Here is a 6,362-nt window from a genome sequence, read left to right on the forward strand (position 1 = left end):
CTTTGACAAAACATTTGGTTGTGAATAAAATGTATTTCCTGCTAACACATCTTTCTAAATCCTGTTCGTTATGATTGTACCTAAATATAATTACATGTAACTTCAACTGTCTTGTGATCTGACATAGTTGTGGGTGATTTACATGCACAAATATTTTGGGAGATGAGAAGAAGCACGGGGGGGGAGTCTATTTTGGACTTCGGATTGGCAACACTCACATCTCTGCTGGTCACACTTGCCATATGTTTGCTTCTCTTTACCAGCAACTGCTCTTCTCGAGAGTGACTTCGAGGCAGGAGACATCACTTCCAACTTCTGGATCTGAGAAGTGCTTGTGTTTGCATATTAAGTAGTTTGCTTTTTCCCGAAACATCTCAGTGTTGTGTTTTGGCCTCAGTGCGTTTTCTTGTGGAAGTTGAAATGTTCATCCTCCAAGGCACTTCCCCAAGTACCAAAAAACAGGTCTCTCTGTTCCTGAGAAAGGTTGACATGGGTGAAGAGGAGGATTAGGGTTGCTTTGGAAAGCAAAATGAAGCTCTAAAGACCATATTGTAAACAAAATGCAAACTCTATAGCAAGTACCCAGTAAAATGAACATTATTTCTACAGGGCCAGACACAGAATGGAGATTAGTGTTGGGTAAGGCATTTAGAAGTACTAAGAATAAGAGAGTAATATTAGAGTTACTTTTTTTCTGCTCATTTTTTTTTTTTTTGAGTCCAAACATTGTCAGTGACCTAATTTTCCCCAAAACCAAAGATCAAAGCTTTAGTTACACACTAAGATATTATTTTCTGTGCTCTTCAGAATGATTTTCCTTTATTCTTTCCATTTTCAGTCTAACTCTCATTTTCCCGTTCTTCTGACTTCTCTTTTGACTCTCTCTGCTTGGTACTTGGCAATAAGTATAATGTAATTTCCCCTAACATTTTAGCTACTCTAAGTAACGTTGAGACCTACTTAGTCTGGACTTTGCCCAACTGAGTGTGAGGGAGCTAATGCCATATAATCTAAGTCTCAGTTTATTTACCTACAAGGTATGGATAACAATAGTTGCACACCACACATACTCAGTGAATGGGGGATGGGGATTGACATATGTACACTACTATGTATAAAATAGATAACTAATGAGAACTTGCTGTATAGCACAGGGAACTCAACTCAGTGTTCTGTGGTGACCTAAATGGGAAGGAAATCCAAAAAAGAGGGGATATATGTATAAGTATGGCTGATTCACTTTGCTGTACATCAGAAATTAACACAACAGTGTAAAGCAACATACTCCAATTTAAAAAAAACAATCAGTGGGTACAGGTTGGTAACAGCCTTATCCCTCGATTATAGAGATCCCTCTCAAATTTTACCTAATAGTTTTACCATCCATTTATGGCTATTGATTGAACCAGGTGTTTCACTAAGGATGAAAGCAGGATTGTCTTTTTTTCTAGTTCTAAAATGTTGTTGCATTATTAGCTGGAATTCTGTATAGAAGTTTCTTATACACTAGACTATTTAGTTACCTTGAAATTCAGTTCACACCAGAAAGTAAAAATAAATATCTAAATTATATTCCTTTAATGCATCAGATTTCGGAGTAGTGAGTAGGTACTCTAGTAATCTCCATTAATGTCCAAAGAGTTTTGTTTTGTTTCTTTTTCTTATTTTCAAAAAACTTTCTTATGAATTTATGTTTTAATAAATTACATGCATTTAAATTGGTTGTAGTCATTATTCTTTAAACATGAAAAATTTCAAACATATAAAATATGTAAAGAAGACTACAATGGACCCCCATGGACCCAGAATCCAGTTTAAACAATTGTAGACTCATAGCTGACTTTATGTCATCTCTGTAATCCTCATTGCTTCCCCACTTCTCCATCTGAGAAACTCAAAGCACCACAGCATTTTAATCTATAAATATTTCTTAAAAGATAAGGCCTCCATCAAAAACACACAATTACAACATCATTATCCCACTTAAAATTTAACTATTGTTCTTTAATAACATCAAAATAATTAAATTAGTGTCAAATTTCCTAAATTGTCTCATAATCTTTTTTTTAAACCATTTGCTGTGACTCATGATACAGTTAAACTCCTATATGTCACTGCTTAATATATCTCTAAAGTATCTTTTAATCTACAAATTCATAAGTCTTTTCTTCATTTATTTTTTTTTTCATTTCAACCTATTTGTTCAAAAAAGTGGGTAGTTTGTCCTGAAGAATTTTCTACTATATGGATTTTGTGGTCTATGTCTTCACTGAGTCGTTTTTTTTTTAATCACTTGTAAATATTTTAGTATATAACGCTAAATGAGTGTTTTATTCAAGGTTAAACTCCAGTAACACAATCAAACCTAAGAAAACTTATAATAATTCTGAAATATCAAGTACTTAGATACTGCTCATATTTTCTCGGTTGTCTATAATCTTTACATTTTAAAAAGCAGAATCCAAATAAGTTACATTCATTACAGTACATTGATATGTCTCTTCCTCACTTTTTCCCCCCGGCATTTACTTGTTGGAGATTCATGATTACTGCCCTGTAAATTTTCCCACAGTCTTTGTATGAATCATTGCATGTCTGTGGTGTTGGTTAACATGTAACCTTGTCTCCTGTATTTTGTATTAATTTTCCTGTTATTTCCCAGTTGGAATTATAGGGCTGATCAGATTCAGATATAATTTTAGTGTTTTTTTTCCTTGAAAGAATGATTCACTGGTAGCATTTTGTACTTTTATTGGATTGGCCAAAATTTTCGTTTGGGGGTTTCATCAGATATTATGGAAAAACTTGAATGAACTTTTTGGCCCACCCAGTATTTGGAGGCGCATAATGTCTGGTTCTTTCCTCAAATGCTTAGAGTCAGACTAGAAAAATATTCAAAAACCAACCTAAAGGGCAGGAAAAAAGTGAGGGAGTAATAAAATAGACAAGTAATTTGTGACTAGACAAATGGGAGGGAAACCAGAAGACAAGGGTGTCCTAGAATATAAGGGAATAAAGGGAATAGATCTGAAGAAAAGGGGAATGATAGGTACTTTTAAATGCTTCAGAGTAGCAGCTCAATTGTGACCTTCTACTTGTATAGGGAAGATGGCTTAACGGCAGTTTGCTTCCTGGGATATGTGGGTGTAGAAGTCTAATTGGGTGATTATATTATTTTATCATATTACTGAATATGTTTTAACAAAATCTCAAAATGGACCTCATGTGACTGAATTTTTAGTTCAAACTTTTTAAGCAACAAGCTGTGTGACCTTTGGAAAGTTTCTTAACCCCTCTGTGTTTTCCTTATGCAAAGAAGGAGTTGGTCAGATTATCCCTCAACTTTTTGGCTCTAAAAGTCTGCAAATAAAAGGTATATTTCTCAAAACAAATGGAAGAAAAATGTCACTGTACCAGTACCAGATTGCTTGTTCATCATTTTTCCTGTTTCCTAAATTAAAGGCACTCCTATGCCAGTAAAAGTAAAATGACAAAAACATTTATAGAATGCCAACTATGTGTTTGGAAGCATACTAGTTGTTTTATGTAGTTAAATCCATTTTTCAGACTTGTGCATCCTGATATTTTTTTAAACAGATTTAAGAACAGATATTTAATTAGAAAATTAATTGCAACAAAGTTATCCTATGTATATTCAGGTGTACATCAGGTTCAATCATACCACGTGTCACTTCTTAACCTTTTATCATTTGTATTCTTCCTTTTGGATCTTTTCCTTATCTGTATATCCCTATCAATATAGTTATATCATATCAGTTACATGATTTTTTTGACATATCTTTTTATACTTACATTTATTTTGAGAGAAAACCTTTCTTCACTCTAATAAATATACACCAGTGCCACTCTCTGTAAATGCAAGAGTTGTAATATGTAAAATACATATATTTATATACAAAGTATACTAGATATATTATGAAAATAAAGCAATATAATTAAATTCTAGCTACATTCTGTTTACCTATCATCCCTTTTTTTTTAACAAAAGAAGATCAGTGTTGAGACCAATTTTAGGAAGAATCGTGCTAGGTCAGTTTAGAGTAAATCCATCCATTTTTTGACAGCCAGTCAAGTTCCTTTACCCCACTCTTGATATCTAACCAAGTTCTTCTTAAGAATCCACTCCTTCATTCTGCCATTGCCTATAAATCCCCAGCTCTCTCTGCTATATTCAAATTTGAGTTTAGTCTCTCTCCCCTATTGCAATAGTCTTCAATTAAATCTTTCTTGTCTGTTAAAAAAAAAAAATGAATAAGTGTGGGAAAAGTGGTTCTTCTAAAAATAATGGTACTATTTTTAGATTAGCACCAGTTGAGACTTTCTAATATAGTGAGAAGGATTATAAAGGGAAAATGTACTCACTATGTTCAATGTTAGCTAATGCCCTGTCCATGTACCACAAAGTATCACCTCTCCTGAGTGGTATATATCCCACATGTGTTGGACCCAGTTATGCACCACCCCAGGTCCACTCAATCCTCTTACCATGGTAAGAGAGGTAGTAGATCTCCTGCACCCTCTGACTTATCTTCAGAGATCAGCATAGTAGAAACTTCCTGTGAGGCCAAAGCCTGGGCTAACTGGATCCATAGTAGCTCTGCCTCCCCAGTGTCTGCCATAAGGGAGTTGGTAGCACCGCTAAGAACAGTGACGGTTAACACCCCGTGGGGAAGACTGAACATCCAGAGGCAGCTGAAAAGAAAGAAGAGAAAAGAAAGAGATAAAGGAAGAAAGGAAGAAAGGAAGAGAAGAAGGAAAGAAGGAAGGTAGGAAGGAAGGAAGGAAGGAAGGAAGGAAGGAAGGAAGGAAGGAAGGAAGGAAGGAAGGAAGGAAGGTCACCAGATACAGGAGGAAGTTCTGGGTGGCCTCTCTGGGGTCATCTTATAAAACCAAATCATGTGTTGCATTTTTTTGTTGTTGAAAGGCTGAGACCAGCTTGATAATGTACCACCTGTACTTTCTTTTCCTCTTTTCTATTCTCAACTCATTTCTTATTTTTTTTCCCCTCACTTGGCTACCTTGTGTTTGTACCTCCCAATAAACTGTTTACTCACTAGACTTGCATCAATTCTCTTTTCCTAGATTATTTCCCACACTTAGGAACCCAAAGCGATACCACATAGTTATGTGAAAATTAATTTAAAAGTTATGTTATAGGAATTTCCCCAGTCGATATTAGTTAGTCAACATAATGAAGAGAAAAACAGTACAATTTCCACTGAAGGTGATTTATGGTCAGTTATGTGCTCCCAATTCTCCATATTCCACAGTGAATTCTATAGGAAGAAGGAATCTCTCTGTCTTCACACCCATAACCCTAAAGATTGACACAGTGCCTGGCACATAGAGACCAAAAATATTTTGAATACAACAAATATTTGTTGAATGAATGGACTCTCAGAGCACTGTTTACCTAAAGTGGTAGACCACTTCACTCTACTTGTGCCATATACTGATGTGTCCTCTTGATCACTCTGTTGCTATTGTCTTCAGGCACATATCCCTATATCACTAGGATGGCTTATCTATATCTTCTTTTATAGCAGGTTTTGTCCTGATTTTCATTTCTTTTTGTTTTAATTGAGTTGTTCTTGGGGCTGGTGGGTAAGTTGTAGAGAGCTATTCATCTGTGCTTCTCTCTAAGCGACATTGGTCTTTTCCCTCAATCCATCCTAATACTGGTCAACTACTTCCCTTTACGATTCTTGTTCAGGAATCCCCTTTCCCTTGCCTACACCACTAACATTGGTGTTGAGCCTGTTGTGGGACACCAGGCTTACATGACATTTTTACAATATTTCAAATGAAAGCCCAAGTTTTCACATGATTTATAATGCTACTTGTTTGACAATATAATAGAATCTCAAATGCTTAGATCACTTTAGCAATTTGCAGAAACTCTGTGGCTGGGAGATATATCTTTGTATAGAAACAAAAAATGGAGGCGTCATAAACCATGATGAAGCTCTGTTGGTTATCTTTTTCTAAAAATATTGAGTCTGTCCAATGCAGGGTTCCTGATGATTTCCACCTTGTAAAGATAACATTCATTTCAAAAATATATTACAGAGAACTTATAATATGCCAAGCATATTATATTAGAATATTTTGTTAGAAGCCAGGAATATAAAGATGAGACAGTCCCTGCCCTCATGTAGCTTTTATTCTAATAAGGGAAATAGACTTAAAAGGACAATTTCAATATAGTGAAGCAAGCTTTCTATCACCAGTCTGGGCTAGGTGTTATGGGAATGCAGGAAGGGAAAAATAAGTGAAACTGGCAGAAGAAGATGAGAGAAGCTTCCTGGAGGACAATATATTATAAGTTAGTCAAGTGAAGA

The 6,362-nt window shown here is 35.3% G+C and overlaps 1 long non-coding RNA gene across 1 annotated transcript; it reads right to left on the reverse strand.

Annotated features, from left to right (window-relative positions):
• Nucleotides 1-255: 255 nt before the first annotated feature.
• Nucleotides 256-4,583, reverse strand: LOC136793914 (uncharacterized). The gene is made up of 3 exons (XR_010839998.1): nt 4,507-4,583; nt 3,814-3,870; nt 256-474 (listed from the first exon to the last, which is right to left on the reverse strand). It is a non-coding gene; the product is annotated as an uncharacterized lncRNA (long non-coding RNA).
• Nucleotides 4,584-6,362: the final 1,779 nt, after the last annotated feature.

The sequence above is a fragment of the Kogia breviceps genome, chromosome 3 (assembly GCF_026419965.1).
Source record: "Kogia breviceps isolate mKogBre1 chromosome 3, mKogBre1 haplotype 1, whole genome shotgun sequence".
Taxonomy (NCBI): domain Eukaryota; kingdom Metazoa; phylum Chordata; class Mammalia; order Artiodactyla; family Physeteridae; genus Kogia; species Kogia breviceps.